The sequence below is a fragment of the Neolamprologus multifasciatus genome, chromosome 4, assembly GCF_963576455.1.
Source record: "Neolamprologus multifasciatus chromosome 4, fNeoMul1.2, whole genome shotgun sequence".
NCBI classification, from domain to species: domain Eukaryota; kingdom Metazoa; phylum Chordata; class Actinopteri; order Cichliformes; family Cichlidae; genus Neolamprologus; species Neolamprologus multifasciatus.
In genome coordinates, this window is record NC_140442.1 from 2,767,389 (window position 1) to 2,794,141 (window position 26,753).

Genomic DNA, 26,753 nt, shown 5'->3' on the forward strand with positions numbered 1-26,753 from the left:
TAGTTTATTCTGCCGGCCTCCCAGGTGCACAAAAGATTATTTACAAAGAAAATAGAAAATTAACTTAAGTCAACACAAAACAAACATCTATATACAAAACAGTCTGCATGTTTCCCTCTCTGTAACATCTCACCGAAAGAACCCCAGGTAGGCCCTGACAGCCTTCTTTTATACCCCATGGCCCCTCCCACTAGGCATAATAGTCATCTCTTTATTATTTCTTTTACCAAACACTCTTTTCCTACTCAGCTTATTTCCAGCCGTATTCCTACAATACATATATATGTATATACAGACATTTATGGCCAATTCCAGGCAGCCTACAGTGTTTCACAATAACAAAAAAAACAAACAAAAATAATGCAGTTCACGTGACCTTTCAAGCGCGCGCGAACCCACTATTTGAACCCCATACCATCGGCTTGCATAACCACTCGTATAATCACAGCGAGTCTATGCGACCGGCTTTATTAAAGGTAAGTGGGAAAATATGTTGGCCACCCTCTGCGCCGCTCAAAATATCGGTCGACGAAAAGACGTGCGGCCACGGTAATTGTAGAAACTAATGGTGGCGGTGCGTGTATGCGCCCAGATCAGCTGTCTGCGGCCCGGGACGGTGTAACTCCGTCACGGGCACTTTTAGCATTTTTTGTTGCACAAAAACTCATAAACGAGACACAAACAGCTGTCTCATAGATGACAAACTCACAGCCTGCTCCAACACCAACCTCCTAATGTTGATTTTAAAAGGGGAGCATTACCTTTTGGTGTGGCACAAACGCCAACTATGACACACTGTGTGCATCACCAGCAATACTGGATAGAAGTGGGTATCTCTTTTCTCTCAAAGTGACCTTACTTAAAAAAAATGTTACATGACTAATCCGTAATATATGATATACATGTCATGTTAATTTTTTGTTTTTTAACCCTTTAAGACCTACCATAGAACCAAGTCCGCCAGAGCTTATATTATATTTTTACATGCTGTGGAGCCATTTTTGGGAGCATTTCAAGTTGCTATACATCAATACAACCATTACAGCCCAAATTTTAATAATATGTCTGCATTAAGTGCATAGTAATTACATAAATTGCAAAAAAGTGCAATAAACTACAAAAAAATTGAAAATCGTTTTTGTTTTTTTAACATATATTTCTAGTTAGAGAAATTTAAGAGGCTTATCCCTAAAAACTGTAAATACAAAAAAGTTGCACAAAATAGTTTCCCACCACAGGAAATTTATTTTGAGTGTCTTCATAGTTTTATTTTTGAAATACACCAATTTTTATATACTGCAGGAAAAACGAAAATAAATATTATGGTGCAAATTTGCAAAAAAGCAGCATATGCATCAAAATAAACTATTTCCAGCAGTGCAATATGAGTCCTAAGCATCCCAGAAACCACACAGAAAGTCATAAAGTCAAAGATAACTTTTAAAAACACCAGTATAGGCTCATGAGGCCCTGATGGTAAAAAACTACATTTCCGCGAAAATGACGTCACTTCCGGTTTCGGGCAGGTCATGGCGGACATGCGATAGTTCGCGCTGATGGATGTAGGAAGTGTTACAAACAGCTGATCGGATCGGCAAAGCGTGTTTCTGGAATATTATGTTTTTGTTGCTGCAAGTGCTTTTTATGCAGTTTTTGCAAAGCTATATGTGGAAGGAAACTGTGACCGAGGACAAGCTGATGGCATAAGATGTAAGTACAACTCCTCCGGTTTCATATGCAAAAAAAATTATTGTGCTAGCTCACGTGGTTGCAGAGCTACTGGGATTTAAATGTAGTTGTGCAAAACGGAGCGTGCTGCTCTGACCGGCTTTAAAGGGTTAAGACCTCCTTTCATGTGAGAAAACACACAAGACTGAAGTGATTAGACGAGAGCTGAACTTAAGATTAATAATCAGTATTACTGTGACTAATTGGCAGAATATAAAAAGAAATAAATACACATGAGTACACATAAAATGACGAAGAAGAGACCGTAACAGAGAGCATATGGAATAAACAAACGAACACATTATAGCAAGTTAAATAAAGACAAATAACAGTGGATAGTAACAGATAACTACACACGAGGGCTGTAATAGTGAGATTAATTGACTTAATTCTCAGCTGTGAGGATTTAATTGTTTTCTGTGTCATATATGATGGTATATTGATCAATACGAGCAACGTAAACAGACTTGGAATAATTACGTGACAAATAACATGTCAGCGTGTAGAAAACACGAGTTGAAGCTACAGAACACGCAACGCAAAAACATGGACGCTGCGTTAAAATGGCTAAATTAATGGAAAACCCTGAACCGTTGACCCCTACGGTGTGGGGGGTATTCTGCCATCTTGGTTTGGGTCAACCTGTCCCCTTAAGAGGAAAAGGTCACCAGAAATCAATACAAAGTTGTTCTGAGGGATCGCCTTCATATTATGATGAAACATTGTATCCTGGTGGGAGTGGCTTCTTTCAAGATATCATCTTGATGGTTTGGGCTACGGTCTTTGTAGTCACCAGATCTCAAGTCAGTTGTGCATCTATGTTAGATAACACTCTGCCGCCATAATCAAAAGGTCAATTTAAAGAATTTTTTGCACAGCTGTCGTTTGGTATTTCGGAAATGCAAAGTTACATAAGCAACAATCCCTCGTAAATATATATAAATATCTATTTTTTGTCGATCTAGACCAATGCACGTCCTCAGAACAGAGGAGAACAGAGCAGAGCAGCAGCCCTATGAGAGAATAATGGTTTATTTTAGTGCTGTGACGGCTCAGTGGATTAGAGTGTGACCACAACGGTTCTGTGATGGGCTGAGGAAGTGCTCTCCCCCCGCCGCCGCCGCCACCCCTCCACACTGGGCTCACTGCTGTACTCAACAGATTAGCAGCCTTTGTTACACAAGTGGTGTTTTCTGAAAAAGGACAGGGTGTCTGAGAGGCTGAGGGCTGAGAAAAGAGTGTGTGTGTGTGCAGAAGGAGAAAAAACACACATTCACAGCGATGCTCAAAGGATCAGGCACAGATCTCATCACCAGCCCACTTTAAAGGACTCACTTCTCCCTCCATCTTGTGGGTTTGGACCGAGTCCTGCTATTCTGGTCTGCTTTGGCCGATCAGTCTCACTCATCTCCACCCACATCAGCGAGGAGCGAACCGGGCTGGAGGAGGGGTCAAGCGTGGGCTCACCCAATAAACCTGCCTCTCCCTAATCACCCTTCTCTCACTCCTTTTCATCCCTCCATCTCCAAGCCAGAGTGCATAAATCTGCCCTTCTTGACAGTTGCAATCAACAAGGGCCGTAGTGAACCATGCGTAATGGGCGGTTAAGACAGGGGCGTTGGGGAGCGGCAGAATTTACAGCAACAATTATATCCCCCATACAACGAGATGCCTGGGGGCGGCGAGCTGCTCGGGAAGGGGCTGCGGCGCGGCGGTGGGTTTCGGCGAGATGCAGGTACGTCCCCCATACCGCCAGCCGCTCACAGCGTCCTCATAGTAATACATTTGGATCTCTAGCAGAGCAGCGCAATAAATTCCCCAGCGACGCACGAGAGCAATTGCCTTGCAGCAAAGCCAGAGTCTGCTAGGAGAGAGCCAGAGCGGCGCAAAAATAATGTGTAAGAGATAAATGATGACAAGTGTGAGGAGAATACACGGATAATCCTTTTCAGTTGGTTGCTAAGGCTACACGTCTCTCTTCATCTGCTCGTACAGTATCTCCGCTTTTGACCGCAGTATGTAAAAATCTCACGCGCGTGCTTTCTGTACCGAGTGACACGAGACGATGTGACAATATTTCAACAGTGTGTCGCTTTTTATATATTTGCCTGACCTACTTCACTAATTCATGTATCCGTGGCCCTCTCTGCATCCATCCATAATAAATGGCGCCGTACACCGTTGGACATGACCCACGGACGTGTGCGCGTGCGGGTTACCGGTGGATGCTTTTAACGATCAGTCATTTTAATCAACACGTGTGACCTTTTAAAAGCCGTTATGACAAACAGATCAGATATGAAAGCTGGTGACCTAGCGTGCGGCCCCGGGATGTGTCGACGTGACCTCCACCCGCCCCCGCCGGTCCTGCTCGCATATGTAAACAGAGGAAATCCCAGAGCAGGACGAGGACGCAGTTAAACCGCAGCAATGTACGTCACGTCATGGTAAAATATGTGAAAATGTATGTCACAGGTTTTATTTTTCTTATTTAATCTTTTATGAATGGAACCAGCTCACGTACTACTAAACCCAATGACAAAAACAATAATAATTGGACTTACCAGTATAATATCTTTCATTGCAAAGGCTTCAACTTGAGGAACACTGAAATAAAATACCTTCTAATTAGTAATTCACTGCGCAAATTCATTTAGTTTCAATGAGCGGAGAAACTAACAATATCAGTTCTCAATTTCAAATGTAATTTTTCTGCACTACATATTGAATTACTGAAATGCATTGCAGTTGGGGGGGTGGTGGTGGTGGTGGTGGTGGTAGGGGGGGTGGGGAGATAAACACTTGGTCATTAGTTCTAAACAAGGACTGAGATTCATTAGGATTCATCGAGAAAAAAAAGTTTAGATAAACTCCAGGGGAGAAAAGAGAAATTGTAATTAGACATGAAAAATATTCCCAATAATCAAATCACATTTTGTACTCGGGGCTTTGAAATTAAATTAACTGAGTTCATATACTGGTATATCTCTCAGCCACTTTCTTCACTCTAAAATGTGTTGCCGGAACACCAGTCCCCAGAGACTAGATAGGAATCTAATTAACTAAGATCAATATTACTCAGAATTTTCTCTCTGTCTTTCCAGCTCTCCAGCTACTTGTGTCTCCTTTGTCTGCCAGTCTGAGGCTCAGATGAGTTTTATTTCTGCAAATGTGCTCGCTATGACAAGGTCAACACCAGAGCCGCTGCCTTACATCTCCATCTGGGGCGCGCGGGCTACGAATGCGGCCCTGCCTGCTTCTTGTCAAACAACAACAACCAGGAGCGACGCGACGAGCTTTTTATTTTCACGTTTACCCCCCGAAGAGACGTTTGCGGCGTTAAAGAGCGACGCGTGGCGGGGCGCCCTTGCGTGGCGAAGCCAAACGCGCTGATTCAGGTGGAAGAAGTGAGATTTGGTGCAGGGAGAGTAAGATCCCACAGCCATATGCCACGTCTAGATCAGCGGTTGGCCTTTTCCTCTCAACGGTTCAGATTAATTACGATCATCACGTCTCGAGTCTGGGCCCCATAAATCATGCTGACTTTAAAATAATGTAGTAAAAAAAAAATAATTCCATATATGGCATCTCAGGAAATTCAACACCATTATCGCCTATCTTCAGAGACGAGCGGAAAATTAGATAAAATGTGAGACTCCTTATAAAATCTTTCTCTCTACGCCGGAGCATAAATAATTACATTCCCAGTAAATGGCTGGAGGTTGAGAGCCACTCGGAGCAGGACGACACAGCTGTGAGCAAATGTAAAGTTCAAATAAAGAGTAAAATGGGAATATGGCGGTGCTACCCCAACAACGCTGGCCCCCACGGAACATAAATCCACTCTGAGGAAATCTACAAGGCTGTCTATCAGCAAGATAAGTTTGAGCTGCCTGTACCCCAACCGGACACAAATCCTCTCAATCATAAATCTGTATGGGGAGACAGGGACAGCCTCTCAATCAACACTCAGCTCCCGTCAACACGTACCCCCACCAGGTGAATGCGGCGTCTACATGCACGTGTGCAGATGTATATCGCTGCCTGTGCAGACACTCCAACGACTATATCGCCCTACAGGCGGTGTCCGGCCAGTCAGCCTGCTGACACTTGATTCGTTCTTCCTAATATGCTGCTGAAGCCCCAAAATATATTCAGGCTCTACAGTAAACCTTTTGGTTGCAAGAAGTTTTGGGGTTTTTGCAAACCTTTGCTCGATACCCGTATTACAGCACTTACGAGCTTGTTGCTATCAGTCCCTTACATATCGCTGACATACCCTCCAGGCTCAGATGGCAGCTGCTATCATCTGTAACCAAAGAGATCAACCTAGATTGTGACATAAGACCTCTAGTGGTCATGTGAAGAAATGGTAAATGGCCTGTATTTGGATAGGGCTTTACTCAGTCCCACACACACATTCACACACTGGTGATGGCAGCTACATTGTAGCCACAGCCACCCTGGGGCGCACTGACAGAGGCGAAGCTGCCGGACGCTGGCGCCACCGGGCCCTCTGACCACCACCAGTAGGCAACGGGTGAAGTGTCTTGCCCAATGACACAACGACCGAGACTGTCGGAGCTGGGGCTCGAACCGGCAACCTTCCGATGCTGTGATAAGCTAGGACAGCTATCGGTAAGGTGTGTGCCGGTGCAAAGGTACGGCAGGTGGGCCACAGCAACATCATGGACTCATTTGAAAATTACGCACAAGCAGAGTGCAGTTACATACTTTAATAAATGGATTTATTATTAGAAAACGTGAATTAACACTTTGGTTACTCTGAACTAAAGTTACGGCTCTTGCATTGAACTTTGTGTCCTAGTGGCAGTGGGTCACACACTGGTCTCGATAATTTGCGCAGAACAGTGTAAAATTAGCAATTTACAGCCTTTGTTGTGTTTTTTTGCTTTTAAATTCGAGCACACACATCACTACTGTACTTTGATTAGAGTGAAGATTTAATATTTTTTGGTTTGTAACTGGTCCGCAGCACTCCTGACTTTGGGAATGGCTGAACTTCAAACCAAGCGGACACTTTTGAAAACCAACATTGGAGTTCCAAAAACGGCAAATTTTAACCCAAACCCTGATCAGTTTTATAATGGGAACCCATCACTTTTGAGGCCTGAGCCTAAACAAAAAGCCTCAAAAGTAAACAGCGAGGAAAATATAAAAGAACATCAAAATATGAGGTTGTCAACAGAAATGAGCAGCGAGGCCATCTTGAATCTCAATTCCTAATAATCTGGATGAACGCTCACTCTTATCTCTGCTATACTGAGGCATCATATACCTCAGCAGAAGTGATGCAGCAACATCTCCTTCTTTAATTATCTTGTTTATCAGCGAGTTATGAATTGATGAATTGTGCTGTCCTGCCCACTTCCATTTTTTCTCTCTTTAGAATCCATCTTTAAGAGAAACATCAATTTCTTCCTCAAGCATGCCGGCAAAAAGCAAACCAGCACTTGAAGACTTTAAGACTTCATCAGGAGCTAATAAACACCTAATCAGTCTGAATTATATTCCTGCTCAGGGTTGCAGTCTGTCTTATTTATGTTGGCTGGTACGTAACCCAAAAATAAGAGTGTAAACCTGTCAATACACGACAAATAAAATGCATTAAAAAAATCCAAACCATTAGTATTTTTACTTTATTTGTTCCATGACCATCCTTTCAGCCAATAAGCTGGAAAAACAAATCATGACTTTTCTCTCATTGTTGTTCTTTCATCAATTAATACCAAGCAAGACTAGTTTACACTCAGCATGTGTTAGTGCTGTTTTCAGTGTTACAATGGAAACAAAGGAGTGTAAGAAAGTAGTATGCCTCCAGTTTTTGAGGTGCTACAACTCTTCTCGAGGCCATTAGAAAAATTTAAATTCATCAAATTCCCATAAAGCAGTTCATACGCAATTTTGGGCTACTGAGGCATTTGAGGGTCTGGGGCCCGGGGCGCGAGCCCGGTGAGCAAAACAGAAAAATAAGCAAACGGCACTCGCCCTGTGCTTCCTGAGACGCAAATGCAAATCAGACTCGGGTAACGACGAAGCAGCAATCTGACGGCGTCTCGCTTATCCGACGACGGAGATATCGACAAGAAGAACGTGTCACTTCGGAGTACCTTTTCCTCGCCAATTACAAAACTCAAACTCTGTGTTATGCGAAAAAATTCATTAGGCTTGGAGTGTGTATTTTGTGCCTCTGCTGGTGGTTCGGGCGCCTGTTCCAGTAGAGACAGCATAATACCTACAATGTAACAAACAGGAAATGTTTGCTGTCTGCTTCATTTCAGAGACACCGATGTTGCCTGGGGAAAACAAAAAGCAAGCAATGTCTGTTTGTGTTTGCCTATGTAGTGTACACAGGTCCAACATAATATTGCATAATGTCTTCCTTGCAAATAACTCGGTTTGAAATGTGATCCACTGCACTGCACACATGTCGCGGCGTGCATAAAAATCAGGCTGATTGGGAGTGACTGAGGAGGTGTTTTATATCTCTGTCCACTGTAAAATGCTGCAGCGAGTGGCGAAGCTGTAATTCGTTGCATTCGGGTGTCGTTTTTAGAACGATAAGGACTCAAAAAAAAAAAAAGCGGGAGTTTGTTTATCGATCCCTGCTACATACAAAAGTAAGTGTGATTTGTTTGTGGCATTTTTAACTGCGCACAAACTCATGCATACATACAAGTGAAATGAGAGGCCTTTAGGTGTCCCAGGCTGGCGCACCAGAGGGACTGTAAAACATTGATTAGTCATCGTTTCACTCCTGATGAGATTCCAGCACTTCAGTTGATGGGAAAGAGGGAGATCAAAAAAGAAAAAAAGCTGTGTATATCCCTGCCTTCCACTTCCCGAATTCCTTATCTCTTCTTTTTTATCCTCCTGGTATCATGGAGCGAATGCCCAGTCTCAAATAAGAAAAAAACAAAACAAAACATGTAATTAACATAACTCCCACATGTTCTCACTGTCTGTAATTCTCCTAAGCGTCTCAAACAACAGATAAAAGCGTGGAGGCATCAAACAAGTAACGTCCCGTCAAAGAGCCCGCGGCCATGCAGGGTTTGTTTCAGGCCATTGTTCTGAGAGAGAAACTCTTTATTTCTGGAGTACAATCCTCATCCCTCCCACCATCACCAGCTGCACCCCCATCACCACCAACTCTCCCTCTTCACAGAGCAGTTCTGTGCGTTCAGCACATTTCAGCACAGTGGATATTTGAAATGTCAGGACATTTACTCTGCTTATGTGAGGTAGATCTGAACTTCCATACCACTAGGCACATTCTTGAACCGGCCACATGTATTATTCATCCCCGGATGTATACAGTGCCAGTGCACTTGACTTTGTCAACGTTCTGTAAACACATGCACTAAATTATTGAGGTGTCTGAAGGAAGGCCTGTTTCTCAGGCTGGTGGGCCCAGTGCCATGACAGGTTGGATGGGCAGTAACAAGGAGCTGCGTAAGCAGCCCCTGAAAACCATTAAAAATGTACGACTCGCCGCGTCCCTCTAGCCAGGCAGAGGCTCGTCCCGCCACCCGCCGATTCACCTCTCAATAACCGCGGCGAAATACACCTGCCAATCTACTCCCGTCAGCCCGTCTGCGCGACATCACTGTCACCTCCATCAGCTGGGGATTATCAGCCGTTAGATTCGGATACAGCTGGGTCAACTCGTAATCGCTGCGACCGGAGCCCCCAGAAGAAAGACGACATAAATTCTCAGAGCCTCGTGTGAATCTCTTAAATCATGTTTTCCTCACAAGTGTTTGTTCAAAAGCTCTTCGATATGATGTTTCTAATGGTACACAATCCAGTAGATAGTAATTTCCTGGTGGTCTAATTGGTCCCGGGGGGAGTTTTGTCTTCATCTATTATGAGGAGACCCACAAGACCTTTGCTTTATTAGATTTATGACAGCAGAGAGAAAAGATACTAAAGGTGTAATTTATTAACAGCCATTTTTAATTGAGCTGCGTACTTTAGCTGCTTCCTCCTTGAGGTTTCCCACGTCTGTTCGGAGACAGTAGGATGTGTCTCGACAGAAAAAACGGCTACAAATATTTTAAATGACAAACGGCAGCTGATTATGTTGACGAATTACAGACCGTCCTTAAACCCTTTAAGACCTACCATAGAACCAAGTCCGCCAGAGCTTATATTATATTTTTACATGCTGTGGAGCCATTTTTGGGAGCATTTCAAGTTGATATACATCAATACAACTGTTATAGTCCATATTTTAATAATATGTCTGCATTAAGTGCATAGTAATTACATAAATTGCAAAAACAGTGCAATAAACTGCAAAAAAATTGAAAATCGTTTTTGTTTTTTTAACATATATTTCTAGTTAGAGAAATTTAAGAGGCTTATCCCTCAAAACTGTAAATACAAAAAAGTTGCACAAAATAGTTTCCCACCACAGGAAATTTATTTTGAGTGTCTTCATAGTTTTATTTTTGAAATACACCAATTTTTATATACTGCAGGAAAAATGAAAATAAATATTATAATGCAAATTTGCAAAAAAGCAGCATATGCATCAAAATAAACTATTTCCAGCAGTGCAATATGAGTCCTAAGCATCCCAGAAACAACACAGAAAGTCATAAAGTCAAACATAGCTTTTAAAAACACCAGTATAGGCTCATGAGGCCCTGATGGTAAAAAACAAAAATGACGCCACTTCCGGTTTCGGGCAGGTCATGGCGGACATGTGAAAGTTTGCGCTGATGGACGTAGGAAGTGTTACAAACAGCTGATCGGATCGGCAAAGCGTGTTTCTGGAATATTATGTTTTTGTTCCTGCAAGCGCTTCTTATGCAGTTTTTGCAAAACTATATGTGGAAGGAAACTGTGACCGAGGACAAGCTGATGGCATAAGATGTAAGTACAACTCCTCCGGTTTCATATGCAAAAAAAAATTTTGCGCTAGCTTACGTGGTTGCAGAGCTACTGGGATTTAAAATTTCTTACGCAAAACAGAGCGTGCCCGCTCCGACCGGCTTTAAAGGGTTAACCACATCTATGTCGGGCATAAAGCTCTTCTTCAAATCTCGGCTGTGGGTCATTTTCTATTTTACGATGAAAAGAAACCAAAAATATGTTGAAAGTCTCCAGCAGTTATTTTCTATATTTTCTAAATGTTATGCAAACTTTTTCTATTGAATTAAAACATGTTTGCGCCATATTTTCACTGTGTGATTTTGCACAGCCACACTTAACCATTAGCCCCAGTCTAGCCGACTGCAATACTATATGTCTGCTTACATCTGCTTTGCTAAAGGGAGGATGTGGATGAAAGGTCCAAAGTTCTCTCCAAGGGATCAATTATTGATCCTTAAAGTCAACAAGTCATAACAAACTAACATCTCTTAAAAATTGGGTAATTCATAACTGGGGATCCATACTCAATCCCACTTGTCAGAAAAATAGTAAATAAGGCTTTTTACACATATACTATATATTATATAGAATTTCAGCCTTGTGTTAACCCTTATAAATAAAACAGCAGCACAATCGCTCTCCAGCTCTCTCTCTCACATTGACAGTATTTGCAACACAAGCCAAAGTTATCTCCCCAAAGATCTTCCCACCTCAACCGCTCGCATGCCCTCGGTGCGCATGCCTAAGGACCAAAAGGCAAAAGCCGAAGCAATTAGAAAAGCATCTCCTCCCCTGAAGATGGGTCCCTAAGGAGCAACAGTTAAAGCTGAAACACCACCGGCTCTGACGCAGCGAGGCTCTCGCCATTTAGGCGATGTGCTTTGTAAAAGCACGGTCATCATAATCCATCTGTTTTTAAGATGCATCCGAGTAGTTTTCCACATCCATCTTGTGCAAATTAGAATTTCTAAAGCATATGTGAACCAGAGCTGGAGACTGGCTGAGATGATTGCAGCGGTTTTCTATAGTCTCCCGCGGTGCTCTCCCTGACCCCGAGTCTGTAATCTATATTTTCAGAATAATACTGAGAACCAGAGATGTTCAAGGGCATAACCCTCTAATCTACTCCACTTGCCATGTTCTTCGAATGTCCACAACCACTCTTGATCTCAGAGAAATAAAAGCTGCACTTTACGACGGCTTCTCTTCAACACTTTGGCTGGTCTAAAGGAAAAAGTGACAGGTGCAAATATGCTTACTGGTTACATCATGCGTTTAATAGCTGACACACTCGCGAGAAAGAAAACACACATGCTCGCGCGTGCGCGTCGCACGTGACCGAGGCAAACACAAGCCGAGAGACAGACAAACACAGAGCATATGCTCCTTCCACAATGATCAGTGACCTCCCAGGCTCGCAACACAGTGCTAAATGAGCAACTTTCCTCTGCGGAGTAGTCAATAACCACACAGCCACAACGATCGTGTCAGCGTCCAGCCTGGCCAACATCCCCCGTAATTAATTAGTTCATGTCTCCTCCGCTCAGAGAGAGGGAGACAGCACAAGGCATATGTACTCATCCATTACATGTGCTATCCAGGGGTCAGTGGCCCTGGCAGGAGCAGTCGGCGAGAACGCCTGCAGACTTCAACCCGAGCCCGTTTTAGAAAATTGCCTTTTGGGTTAAGAAATCGTGGCTCTTGGCTGCTGTGTCAGTCAAAGACAATTTGATTAATATCAATCAGCATTAGAAGACAGCAGATCTATACGCTTGAGGACGACTTGTCCAGAAGCAACACCGGCCTGGCCTGAGTGGAGTCTCTGGGCGCGGGAATGGCTGGAATGAGGCAGCGGTCCAATCCCTTCAGTCTGGGAGAGCGGGCCTCGGCTTTTCCATCTCTGTCTCAGTTTTTCACTTCTCTCTCAGCTCCAATCAACCCTGCCTATCCCCACATCACCGCCCTGTCATCTCTACCAATACCAATCCCACCATCTCTGCACAACACTCCCCCCACCCCACCGCCCCTACAGCCAGACCCTCTCTGAAAGTCTCATATCGCCCTGTGTGAAAAACAAGCCCTATATCTCTGAGTGGGGAGAGAATCAATCTCTGCTCACTCTGTGGAATCCCTGACGGTCAGATAGGGTGGAGGGAAGCGAGGGAGGGGGGGTATTCGGCACATCAGTCTTCCCTTTGGTCACATGCTGCCTTTTTGACTTTGTGCTGAGTCAGGATAAACACTAAGGACAAAAGCCGACCCCCCCGATCACAGAGCATTCCCTTTATCGATTCTCTCAGCAGCCACCCTCTGCGACCGAACAAAGCACAGAAGCGCGACACATCTGTATCAATCTGTGCATTCCTATAGTCTGCACTCTGAGCATCTGCGTTGTCTGTGTGGGGTAGCATTTTAATCAAGGCCTCCGCATCAGATTAATGGAGAAATTTGATAAACGTTTCCTATTCACGAGCAGATTTTTGCCAACTCAGGACTTCGGCTCGGAGCAATGGGAAATGAAGAATTAGAGCGGAGATGAGAGAAGTAGAGATGTTTGAGGTCATCTCTTTAAAAAATGACTTTTAATCAGAATTAAAACCGTCCGCAATATCCCAGTGATGATTTCATTACCGGGGAATCAAGATGTCATCCATTTTAAGGACGGGACGTCAGAAGTTTGGGGGGCTGGATCGCGTGGCCGGCGTTGCAGAATCCCGAGCAGCTGCTGGCAGAACTAGTCACAGTCATCAAGACAGACAAGTCAGGGCTCATAAAATATTCATGCTTTAAATTTTCTCTCTGCAAAGTGAGCCTTCATAGATTTAATTTTTAATGAGCATTAAATATTCCCAACAAAAACTAATTGACGTCGCTTTAACTATCGCAGTTAAATTTATGTACAGTAATTGAGTTCATCAACCATATCTGTCTTGAGTCAGTATCACCTGTGAAAATATGTGCATCTTCATGAAAAGCCTCGTGCTGTCCGGCTACAGAGAAAGGACTGCAAAACAGAAGCTGAGCAACAAAAAATCAAAACAAAAATCACTCATAAAACTCTTCCTCCCCGTACAAAACATGCCTCCATTTTTCATTACGGCTTAAACGGCTGCACACGAGAACACAGACAATGGCGAACTTTCATAACAAATATAGATTGGTTGTTTTCTTGCTCTCTTTTGACATTGTCACAGAGCTGGGATAATATTGATGGCAAAATTATTCTATTTATTAAGTAATCTTTGCGAGGCTGGGTTTCAATCGCGTGCCGGTTCCACCGGCTTCCACAGTGGCACTTTACGGGGCACATTGAACCGTGTCACCGCTAAGCGAGGCTGACACATCGGGAGATGAAAGTCTTGTCATTCATTTACCACTGACAACCTGTGTATGCTAATGTCCAAGCATCTTTAGCTCAAGACGGAGGACAGTTCTGCTTGTGTCGGCACACAATGGGGCCTGCGGGGAAATCTGCAGGGACGTACAGTTGGGCGCCAGCGCGCGCCTCTGAACAATGGAAGACACCGATGCAGCATGTGGGCTATAATGGCGACACATTCTGCATTAATAAACTGCACTGCTGCATATATGCTTAATGATGTTGTACATTTGGGATTTTTAGTAGCATTGTTATTCTTCTTCTTTATTGTCTTACACATAGTTGGCCCCTCCCTAGAGGACTGGAAGGTAAATGCCATCCTATAACAGCAAATACTGCCATTACATCAGAAACCGGTGCCGTGGCGGAGACTTTTGGTGGACCGGCCATCGCAACAGCGGTCGATGACATTAACGGAAGTCCGCTGTTGGAAGTTAGAAGGATGGCGTTGGAGTAAATCTCAGCCAGGAGACTGTGGTTTGTGTCCTGTTTAAGAGCTCTGCACTTTGCTTTCACTCCCTAGTTAGATTTAGGCACGAAGGCCTATTTCGTTAGGCTTACCAAAAGACTGTTGTTTGGATAAAATATGTCCCTTTACAACATTTACCCTGCACATCATGCTTACCCACTGATTTTAAATGTGACACCATGGAGTCTTTCTCCACATGTGACAAGTTGGGAGCGAGAGAGCCGTCTCAGTACTGCCACAGGCCAACGCATCACAGGACTAATACCAAAGGACAGCTGTGAGACGTTCGTGACTTTCAACACAAAAGCAGCATCATGGGAATAAGACTGGGATGGTCAATAGTTCTAGGTTTACTAGTCAAAATGCAGGACAGTTCATTAAGCAGTTGCTAAACTCTAACCCTTACCCGAGCTGTCAGTGGTGGGATACTCAAACTGCCTTTAAGGGAAAGTTTTTATTAGATTTATCTTCCAAGATGTGTTAACCTAACAAAAATATCATTGCTTTGACACTACTGCCCTGGAGCGCTGACTGCAGTGACCCGCGGATCAATGTTGGGTAGCTAGCAAACGCTAGCTAATTAGCACTTACTTTTACTTTGACAATGAAGAATTTATTGTCCTTCACCTCCCCAGGGCAGCATTATTGACCCGTGCGAGTAACATACTTTTGTACATTTTCACCCTGGCTCTGTGTAAGATAAAGGTGAGCACTGCCAAAGTGGAGCTCCAGCAGGAACTCCTTTGTTTCTAGTCATCTAAATATTCAGTTGTTTGGACACTAGATCACATCCACAAAACCTAAAGAGTGTTGATATATATTTGCTTTTTATTGAAGGTGAAATATGTGTGGCTTGGACAGGACGGACAACTGACAGATACGACAGACAAATTAGCATACAGAGATGGTGTTTTTGCCCTCCCATGCTTCCTGTGCTGGTTAAAATGACAACATGTCCTTAGTCTTCATTTTAAGGCCTTGTTTAGAGCTTTTGACCTGTTTTGGTGTCAACTCAATACGTTTCTGATGAAAAGCACTGAATGCAAACCTAACAGTCCTGCAGCAGAAGCAACATTAGGCAACAACTATTAAAATGTAATGTTGTTATCCAATTAACTTTCCTGCGTTACATCGTGCTGTTGCAAAGCTTTAAAGATTGTACGAATGTTGCTATTTTCACTTGTCTAACACAAGCAGCTCTACAAATGACTGTTTTTCTTTATTTATTAACCCTTTAAAGCCGGTCAGAGCAGCACGCTCTGTTTTGCGTAACTATTTTTAAATCCCGGTAGCTCTGCAACCACGTGAGCTAGCGCAATAATTTTTTTTGCATATGAAACCGGAGGAGTTGTACTTACATCTTATGCCATCAGCTTGTCCTCGGTCACAGTTTCCTTCCACATATAGCTTTGCAAAAACTGCATAAAAAGCACTTGCAGCAACAAAAACATAATATTCCAGAAACACGCTTTGCCGATCCGATCAGCTGTTCATAACACTTCCTACATTGGAATAGACGTCAGCGCGAACTATCGCATGTCCGCCATGACCTGCCCGAAACCGGAAGTGACGTCATTTTCGCGGAAATGTCGTTTTTTACCGTCAGGGCCTCATGAGCCTATACTGGTGTTTTTAAAAGTTATGTTTGACTTTATGACTTTCTGTGTGGTTTCTGGGATGCTTAGGACTCATATTGCACTGCTGGAAATAGTTTATTTTGATGCATATGCTGCTTTTTTTGCAAATTTGCATCATAATATTTATTTTCGTTTTTCCTGCAGTGTATAAAAATTGGTGTATTTCAAAAATAAAACTATGAAGACACTCAAAATAAATTTCCTGTGGTGGGAAACTATTTTGTGCAACTTTTTTGTATTTACAGTTTTGAGGGATAAGCCTCTTAAATTTCTCTAACTAGAAATATATGTTAAAAAAACAAAACGATTTTAAATTTTTTTGTAGTTTATTGCACTTTTTTGCAATTTATGTAATTACTATGCACTTAATGCAGACATATTATTAAAATCTAGGCTGTAATGGTTGTATTGATGTATAGCAACTTGAAATGCTCCCAAAAATGGCTCCACAGCATGTAAAAATATAATATAAGCTCTGGCGGACTTGGTTCTATGGTAGGTCTTAAAGGGTTAATGTCATAATGTAATATATATATGTGTGTGTGTGTTGTTATCTTAAAATAAACAGTTTTGCACTTAGCGATGAGAAACGTACCATACAGGTGCCTCCAGCTAAGCTCTGTGCCCGTCACCTGGTAACCAAGACAAATACTAAATTCTTCAAATGCTGCATGTCGATAGAATTCACCTTTGAGCAATATTGACATACAGTTAGCTTTTCAAGTATTCACTGGGGCTATTTAGGGGGCAATAATTACATAGTATGGATCCCTGTTTGTTCAATAAATTCTCAGAGTGGATTGATACATTGAATGGGTGGACGCTGTATTTAGTGATTAATGTAAAAATCTATCGCATAAAATATTCAAGAGGTCTGCAGACTTTTTTGTGGAGTTTTGATTTCACGTGTCGTCGACGCGGCTCGTTGGAAGTCTTGCTGTCCCGACGTCTGATTTCAATTTCAACAGGCAGAAAGGCAAAACGTGAACGAAAACGTGGAGCATACATTATATTGATGTATTGATCGTACACATCTGTTAAGGCAGTCGTGCATGGGAATGACTTAGAGCCAGTGCAGATGACTAATTCTGCTGAAAATCACGGCCATCAGTGTTTCTCTCATTTCCATTACTCAGCCATGTAATGTATGTTGATTTTGGTTCCTGTTCATCCCCGAACAAATGCTGCAGACTTCAGGCAGACTTATGCCGTTGCTGCTGTCAGGGCCCTGCGTTTCCCTGCCTGCGCTCGCAGCTAACGTCTACGCCGCGGCACAGACGATGCACGCACGTGCTCCTTTTGACCGCATCAACAGCACCGGAGCTCTAAATGCAACCGCTCTGCAATTACAAGCTCAGATCGACCCGGTTAATAAAACAGTCCATTTGATCCTCTGAACCCGTCCGTGTTTTGGCTCTGAGGTACGGTGCGTGTTGGTGTCGTGATCAGATGTATCGAGGCAGACACCTGACATGCTGGTGTTGCTTTCACAGCAGCTGTCACTGCGCTCTGTCAGTGATTGACTCGCACCAGATTTGCTTTAAGATTAATATTTCATCTCTCACTTAATAGAAAAACAGATGTTCTGCAGCCGTGTACACTGGGAAATAAGCTGGTGGTAATGTATGCATTACTTACAGCCAGCTAACTAAATTTAGAATGAAATATGCATCTGACAGATGCCTCACAATCAAGTTCCAAAAGCCTATAATGGGATATCGACAGATTTCATTTATGCAGGGCAGACTGACCTCATTGGGGGAACTAATAAAACTTTTGGTACATTCAACCGGAAAGATGCCCTGGCTGTATTTCAGTCTTAGGCAGCTCTCTGGGTGCCCTTTAAAGCATTGACCTCTTCACAGAGTGAGGGCTCCTATGTGATTAATACTGCTAGGCATTTATTGGCACGCAAGGCACTTTTACCAATAGGTCACCTTCTTGACCTCGGCGCGAGCACGGAGATCGAAACCGAGTGGACAGCAAACTATATGGCTTAAGGTGGTAACAACAGGCAAAAATACCAAAAAAGCATCTCAAACTCATAACCAACCCACACATATAGGGCTATTTGGGCACACACACACACACACTTACAGATCCTTAGTCTCTATCGCATTCTCCAAGACCCACCCACACAACACACACAGCCCGGGGCATAAAAGGTTTCTGCGGCCAGAACACAAACAAACTCATTTGTAACCTGCCACGACACACTCCAACACACGCGCGCATGCACATGCACACAACAGAAAAGCCAAGTAACATTATCCCTCTGTGCAGCTAGATGGATCAGACTGTTTATCAGAGGCTCTCCACCAGCACATTGTGAGAAGGATCATAATGTCACCAATCGATTCCATGACAATCAATACAGATACCTGTTCGGATATCTATTGATGCAATTTAACACGGATATTAGTCCGCGCTCAGGTAAATGTCAGGAGTTCTGCTAAACAGCATTTCTGGGTCAAAGCTGAGCGGAGAGGTGCCTACGTGACGTCCAACAGTTGCATAAAGTTAACTTAAAGCGAACTAAAACGGTGCTAAATGATAGAAAAAATGCTACATTTTGAAAAGCCTTCCTTTTTTTTTGCCTGTATCAGGTCAACAAGCTTCCTAAAAATAGGAAACAATTTGTCTTACATAAAGCAGGATAGATGGAGCATCTGAATAAGAATAACAAGCGACCAGGAAATGGCGATGCAACACAACAACAAATGCACACTCTGGTTTATCAGCAGTAAATAGCCAGTGCCATGTTTCCACGCTCCTTAATCATACTGATGCGTGTACACAAACACAATGCGCGCACGCGCACGCGCCTCTCCTCTATCTTCCAAGAGCAGTTGAAAATACGCACACGCGACACATACGCGCGCTCATTCGCACATATTTTCCGAGACCAAAGGAAGAGCTGACTGCAACATTTTTCTCCACTTCAAAAAAGTAGCCAGTGTCAAAATGATAAATGAGGGATCATGAGGGAGAGCGTGCATACTTACATTAGACTGCACAGGAGCTTCAGGACGAACGCTGGTTTCAGATGGTTTCGGCGCCGCTTTAAGGCTGCTGTTATTACACGGAAGGAGTCGACATGCAAATTACATGCCACGGCAGTGATTAGCGATGCGAAATTACGATCGGGGGTAACAAAACATCTTCGACACAACAGGCGCGCGAGGGCGTGCGACCTGACATTACAAGGGTTGGCTGGTGATGTTGTGTTCCTTATACAGGTGTTGGCTGGTAAAAGGTTGATTGCTAATTTCCCAGAGGTGAGTACAGCTCGCAGATGTGTGTGGAGAACATCCGATAGGCCCTCAGACTGCTGATGCAGGCCAGCGCAGGGATATTTTCAACCCTCATTTATAACATCATTTCAGCATCAGTTACAAAATGGTGGAGAAAAGATTGATGGGTGGCGAGGGCTGGTTAATATGCGTGATCGGAATGATACGCGTGCCGTTTGGTGGTGGTGCTGTTGTTGCGAGGGTGACGGCACAGAAAATGAAAAGACAAGCTGTCGGATTTTCAGGATCAACATTAATTCCAATAAAGCTGATATTGACATGTAAGCATTTCTGTGCATATAGCAACTAATCAGCATGTTTTCTATGCTCATGTTATGACTTTCAATAAAGTTCAAACCCGCTTAAAGGGACAGTTAGTCCGAAAACCAAGCTTGCATACTTCCTTTTGGCTCGTAGTCCTTCTTGTCTTGTATTTTGTGAGTAACCCGAGCATGTGTACAGCTAAGCTGCAACGTCTCTTTCCAGAAATTGTGACCCAGATAAACGTTCGCCTCCTGCTGCGGTTATGAGCCACACCTCGCAGGTAGATGCACGTGTCCTTTTTGCACAAACATATGTTAGAACGGTGTAGTTCAACAGAAAGAAAATAGTCTGTGCTCACAGCGAGGCTCCGGGATATTTTTGAGTAACCAGGTCATGATTTCTGCAAAAAGAAACTGTTGCAGAGTTTCTCTCCATTTCTGGGGGGGAGGGGCTCTTTTTGAGCAACACAGCATGAAGTCCATTTGGCTCCATTATAGTCAAGAGAAGGCGAAATTTTAAAAAATGGAAACGTACACCAAAAGGATCTAGATGGATAAGCAGCGCCACAGGCCAGAGCGAAAATATATACATTTGATTTCATGATCAGCTGTTTCTCGGTGTAATTTTCTCTGCTTCGTAACCACTTTTTTATCTTTTACGTCTTGCTTTTACGGGATGGTTTCGGTCCAGCGACAGCAGGATGTAAAAACAATTACAAGGTTTGCTCGCAATGATACCGTAGCGCTTTCCCAGATAACAAAAGAAAGGAAAGCCCTTGCAAAGTTACTGCACGGGCACTGCCCAGCACACCCTCAGATCAATTACAATGTAATTACAATAGCAGACAGAAATACAACCTGGGTCTGTGCTCTGTCTGCACTGATAACTGATAGATAAGCACCTGAGGGATGGCTGAGAGAAGCACCTGGGCAGAAACACATCTCAATGCTGTCAATAAATTACTCTGCTGGGACCGTTCTTTCCTGGGTAAGGCTACACGATCGGTGGGCACCAGCCACATCCCAGCCTCCCGTGCAGTCCATCTAGCTGTCCGCCGGGAAAGACAAGTTGGAGGAAGGGGGGGGGAGCAGTTTTGGATACTGCGGTAGAAACGGGCTCGCCTTTCCATCGCATAAGCGCCACGCGCTTGACTTTCTGCGAGCCCTTCGGTAACCCCGTGCAATTTCAAAACCCTGATCAACCCTCAGCTTATCGAGAAGCACTCGCAGCTAAAACGTGTGACGCCGATGCAGATGTGCCAGTGATCCTCGCTCAAAAGGATGAGTGGGAGAGCAAATTTCACTGCGGAGCGCGCACAAAGACAAAGAGATCAGCGATAAGACAGAGAAGTGCACCCATATCGACTGCTGTCAGTTAGGAGCATGTTAAGGAGTGTATTAAGGATTAGAGGGGATTAGTCATATCAGATCACTAGAGGGTTATCAGTGGTCGCAGCTCCACAATGAAGAGCTCCCGGCCACTCCAAAACATGCAGCATGCCGTCCTCTTACAAGTCTTAATATTAACCCATTAAGCCGGACGATTTACGAGTTTGGAAAAACAATTAAGGCCGTGATTTTTATTAGGAGCTTGATTGAGTGCCTCCTCCCCGGTGTCTCGACATTACCAAAGTTTACCCCCTCCAGAGAACAGGGGCCCGCTCCAAATATTACCGTGATTTAAGATGCAAAACCAACACACATTAAAACGGCTCAGAGCTTATTCCATGCTCGCTTCCACACAAAACCAATTTAGTTTCCATTGATCGCTTTTCAAGCAATTAGATTTCCATTGATGGAAAAAGTAGAGGCTGCTTGTATGAGACGGGGAGGGTCAGCGGTTGGGCACTGTGATTTGCACGTTTATTCAGGCCGTTTGACCACCTCCTCTAACCTCTGACAGATCCCTGGCTCCCCTCCCTCCTTCCTTCCCCTCTACCCCTTCCTCATCCCCACCTTCCGGACAACAAATAATTCAGCCAGCATGAAAAAATGCCTGGCGTCAGATTATATATCCGTCTTTATTTCCGATATTGCCTCTTTGTTTCTGCAAACTTGGCTGATTTTCTAAATTGTGGAGTATTGACTGTTTCAGAGCCTGACCAAGCGAGTCTGATGTAACACATTGGAGGTAATGATATCCCAGCGACGGGAGAGGCAGTGGCTGGGGCAGCACTGGACGATGGCCAGGCCCTGTAACCATTAGTCTCCTTGGGAGCCGGAGTCTGTTCCGTTCCAGCGTGGCAGGGGCTCGCCATCAGCACAAACGGTAACCCAACTCAACCAGTGAAACCACCAGAACCCCTCCCATGTGCCCACCACAGACAGAGATGCCATCGGGAATCGCACGGCCAAGGTCATTCCTCATCTTTCTGCAAAAATCTACGACATGCTTAATCCTAAACTGCCGCCCGGCCGACCAACCGCTTTTAAAAGCGAACGATTACATATTCAAAATCCACCGCAGAGGTTAAAGGGTGAAAAGTAGATTCAAGGTATAAAATAGGAACACTGAATGCCATTAATGTGAAAGTAGGGAGTAATTCCCAGCATGCTCCCTGAGGAAATCCACCTATCGCCAAAGCCCGGGGATTTTGACAAATGCCTTTCTCAACACCAGCAAAGGAGACAAATGTTACATTTAAACAGAAATACTTAATTTCCGCTTTTGGTGACTTGCAGCAGATATCATTAATCAACAGAGGCCTACCACGCTCAGTGAGCCTGCTAAGAACCAGATGATCGCCTTCTCCCACTCAATCCATCAAGTATGATTGGAGAAAGAAAAGGTTCAAAAATTTTGAGTTGCACCCACGCAGGAAGAGTAATTACCCTTGTGCCAGTCGCCGAGGTGTTCCTGTGACACCTCGACCCTCTGTTTATCATGCGCCAGATTACTCACGGGGGTGTCGGTGCGGCGTGACAGAACCGGCACCTGCGCATACGTTCCCTCGCTCGCCGCGCCCCAGGGAGACGAACGTGACGTACGAGTGTCATATTGCAACTTTTCACGAGGAAACTTATTTTGGGATCCGAAAAAACACAAAGCGTGTAGAGAAGACGCCGAAGTCCGGAGTTTGAAGGATGGCATCTGCGTCCCGTCATTAAAGACCAATCTGTTGATTTTTGTCATTATCTTGCAACGTCACATCAACCAATCGTTGTGCCTCGAGCATATTACTCACTGTCTACTTTAGGATGATATGCATTGAAGCAGATTTTTTATAAAGTGCTATGTGCAGCATTTTGAACATTAATGCATCTTTGTCAAAATAATTGTGATACATTTGTTTACCTCACCATTACGGCCCGTGCCTCTAAAAGGGTTTGTGGTTCTAAAAGTTAAAACCGCAGTGCTCCCCAGTGCTGTTTGCAAAGCTTCGGGCTTTTTTCTTAACTCTTAACGGTAATTGATTAATCAAGATCTGTGACTAGGAATGCAACTCTCGCCTCCCTGTTTGCATAACTGTTTAATAGTTAAAGTATAATAAATTAAGATACTGGAAAAATATTACATTTACAAACAAATTATGGTCTGTCAAGAAATAAAAACACTGATGTAGGTGGGGAAATACCTGTACTCTGACAGCTCTCCGGGGAAATTTACAGTGGTATAATAAAAATGGTAAATTTCCACAGCATTAATTCCAGCAGTGTGGGATTCTCACCACTCTGCTGCTCGGAGTTGCTGTTTCGAACAAACCTCGTCCTACTCGCTATCTAATCAACACTGCAGATAAAAGTACAAATAAAATACTTCCTATGTATTCCTGTTCAGCGAGAGCTGGCGCGGAGAAATAGGTGTTAAAAAATAAAGCCGAAACGAAGATAAGAACAAAAAAAAAATAAGATGTATATCTGCCAACGGAGTAAACTGTGGTGAGGAATTTCAAACGTGTGCTAGTGAAATCGTCGCCATGCAGACTACGCTATGTGAACAGTATAGGTGGAATATACAGAAGCTTCAGCCCACATTGTAAAACATTAAAGAGACCTAATTCAATAAATTACCTATAAATATTTAGTGCAATGCAAACACACGTTATACTGCATGTATAAGTGTGCGAGCTCTCAGCTTACATGTCTGTAACAGCATCTCAAAGCTTTTCTGCTTCATAAAGAAACTTTTTGTGGTAAGCAGATTTCCCCCGAATCTAAGCTCAGTGGCACACAGTTCAGGCTCATCGTTTCACCAAAATATACAAAATTCTGTGTTAGGACAACATTGTTTAAGCTGATGTTAATATCATTTAATGACTTTAATGCAAATGAGTTTTATTTCCTGCTCCAGGAAGCCGCTGTTTACTGTACACTCAATTAAATCCTCATCATACCAGGACAGCTTATGTATGCTTTTGTTAATAGAAGGTTAAGATGAAAATGGGGACAAAACACTAATGAGCTGCTGATTATGCACCAGACTCATATTCAGTAGGAAACAATGTATGGTTGAAATGCATGTCGCACCAAAACTAGGACTTTTTTTCTTGTTTTAAATACATTTTTTTTGTGTTTTCCAGAGTCGCAAATAATTGGAAACACATAAATAAATGATACATGCACCAATTTTCTCAGGCACAGCCGTCTGTTTTTAGTAATATCAGCTACTTACATTTAACCCTTTAAAGCCGGTCGAAGCGGACACGCTCCGTTTTGCATTACTATTTTAAATCCCTGTAGAACCGGAACTGCAATAATTCTTTTTGCATATGAAACCGGAGGAGTTGTACTTACATCTTATGCCATCAGCTTGTCCTCGGTCACAGTTTCCTTCCACATATAGCTTTGCAAAAACTGCATAAAAAGCACTTGCAGCAACAAAAACATAATATTCCAGAAACACGCTTTGCCGATCCGATCAGCTGTTCATAACACTTCCTACGTTGGAATAGACGTCAGCGCGAACGATCACATGTCCGCCATTTCCTGCCCGGAACCGGAAGTGACATCATTTTCACGTAAAATGTAGTTTTTTACTTGTAGGCCTTAAAAGCCTATACTGGTGTTTTTATAAATCATGTTTGACTTTTCTGAATAGTTTCTGGGATGCTTAGAACTCGAATTGCACTGCTGGAAATAGTTTATTTTGATGCACATGCTGGTTTTTTTGCAAATTTGCATCATAGGATTGTATATAAATATTGCTGTATCTCAAAAATAAAACTATGAAGACACTCAAAATAAATTTCCTGTTGTTGTAAACAATTTTTTGCAACTTTTTTGTATTTAAAGTTTTGAGGGATAAGCCTCTTAAATTTCTCCAAGTAGAAATATATGTAAAAAAACAAAAACTATTTTTTTGTAGTTTATTGCACTTTTTTGCAATTAATGTAATTACTATGGACTTAATGTATGCATATTATTAAAATATGGACTATAACAGTTGTATTGATGTATATCAACTTGAAATGCTCCCAAAAATGGCACTACAACATGTAAGCTCTGGCGGACTTGGTTCTATGGTAGGTCTTAAAGGGTTAAGGTGGTAATACCTCAGTATAGGTCTGCTGAAGGGAAAGTTTACCCAAAATCCCCCTGACCTGTGGTGGTATCTATCCACCTCGGCTGTGAAGACATCCGTGTTCTCTTTTATGTTTACTTTCATTAATTTCAAGATAAGGCAGAAATGACAGCTTAAAATCTGCTACATATACTCCTATAGGCCAAAAGAAAATCCTGTGACCTCCCCCTTTTTGTGCACTGTATAAAAAAAAAGAGCAGAGAATGGATTTTCGGTAAAACGGCAAAGCGGATTTGTTAAAATAAAAGATAAACAAACTTTGCGTTTCATTTAAAATGGCAGAACATGAGGAAAGAGGCAATAACAGTAAAGCAAACAGGCTACTGCCTTTGCACCTCTGCTTCTTGCCTCCCTAGTGATACATGCCAGAGATAACAGCTTAATTTCAACCTCAGCACTTTTACTGCACTGTCCAAGGCATTCACTGCATCAATGTATCAATGTAGCGCCATGCTAGTCACTCTCCACTGCGACAACTCACAATTTTTCTATGATGGAAGCTTTCAGAAAAGTGCCACGATTTAGCTCACACACCAGCCGCCCTCCTCTGATGGCTTTGGTCTTTGGAGACTCTGCTGGCTGTTTGTTTCTCTGAGAACAGGTCACAGGGCAGACTTTTGATTGAATCCCCCACACTGTGACGAGTGAAGGGGGCGGAATCGTTCTTGATTTTGCTGCAGAAGCTCTTCCCTCTGCAAAACATTTCCTCCTTCACTTTGAAAAGCAGGTGCTGAAGCCACTTCAACACTGAGAGGGAAAAAAAATAACAACAGGACAAAACACACACACACACACACACACACACACACACACACACACAGTATCTTGTTTTCATATCTTTGTGGGGACATCTAATTGGCATAATGCTTTCCCTAACCGCTTACCCTAAACCTAACCCTAACGTAGCCTATTTATAACCCTATAACACAAAAACCCCATTATGAGTCCAAAAAATGCCTTTAACTTGTGGGGACCGGGATTTTGTCCCCACAGGCCTGTTGGTCCCCACAAGCATGGTAAACAGTCAATGTTTGGACCCCACAAAGACATGTAAACACGTTCAAACACACACATCAAAGAAGCTGAAGACTCTTTATGTGAAGAGCTCCAGCGTAGAAGAGGAAATGCTTCGCACTTTTTCCCCCCACATTTAATGACCAAGATCAGATCTACAAAATGACATATCATGTACTTCAATCTAGGAAGAATGAATGGAAAATGTTATTATATACACTTCAGCGAAAATGTTTCAGTTCTGAGTGAAATCATGAATGTTAGGCAGCCGACTTCAAGGGTTTTCTGAAATTTGAATCGATACTGAAAAAATAGAAACAAAGAAACTACATTACACCTGTTTTTGGGCCACGCTGGTGTTGTTCATTTGGAGCGCTGCTACGTTCTGAGCCGTGGCTTCACCAAACCGGGCCTAAATACATCACGTCCTGCGCAAATCCTCAATTCGCTTCCTCGTGCATTCGGCGCAGCAGGAGACTCCGTGCCACGCTGGCCGGGATTTCCTCCGAATGCCCAGCTTTGCGGAGCACTGACCCCGCGTGGCA

The 26,753-nt window shown here is 43.2% G+C and overlaps 2 protein-coding genes and 1 long non-coding RNA gene across 5 annotated transcripts in view; 1 reads left to right on the forward strand and 2 right to left on the reverse strand.

Annotated features, from left to right (window-relative positions):
• Positions 1-26,753, reverse strand: part of LOC146519468 (RNA binding protein fox-1 homolog 3-like) — a 358,350-nt gene that overhangs the window by 186,045 nt on the left and 145,552 nt on the right. The window lies entirely within an intron of this gene.
• pctp (phosphatidylcholine transfer protein) overlaps positions 1,839-26,753 on the reverse strand; it is a 433,835-nt gene continuing 408,920 nt past the window's right edge. The window contains exon 12 of the mRNA XM_085158210.1: positions 1,839-25,165. The gene's annotated coding sequence lies outside the window, so the exon portion shown is untranslated. The remainder of the gene's footprint in view (positions 25,166-26,753) is intronic.
• On the forward strand, positions 16,548-25,335 carry LOC146519472 (uncharacterized). Its single transcript, XR_014873902.1, has 2 exons — positions 16,548-16,626; positions 25,176-25,335. It is a non-coding gene; the product is annotated as an uncharacterized LOC146519472 (long non-coding RNA).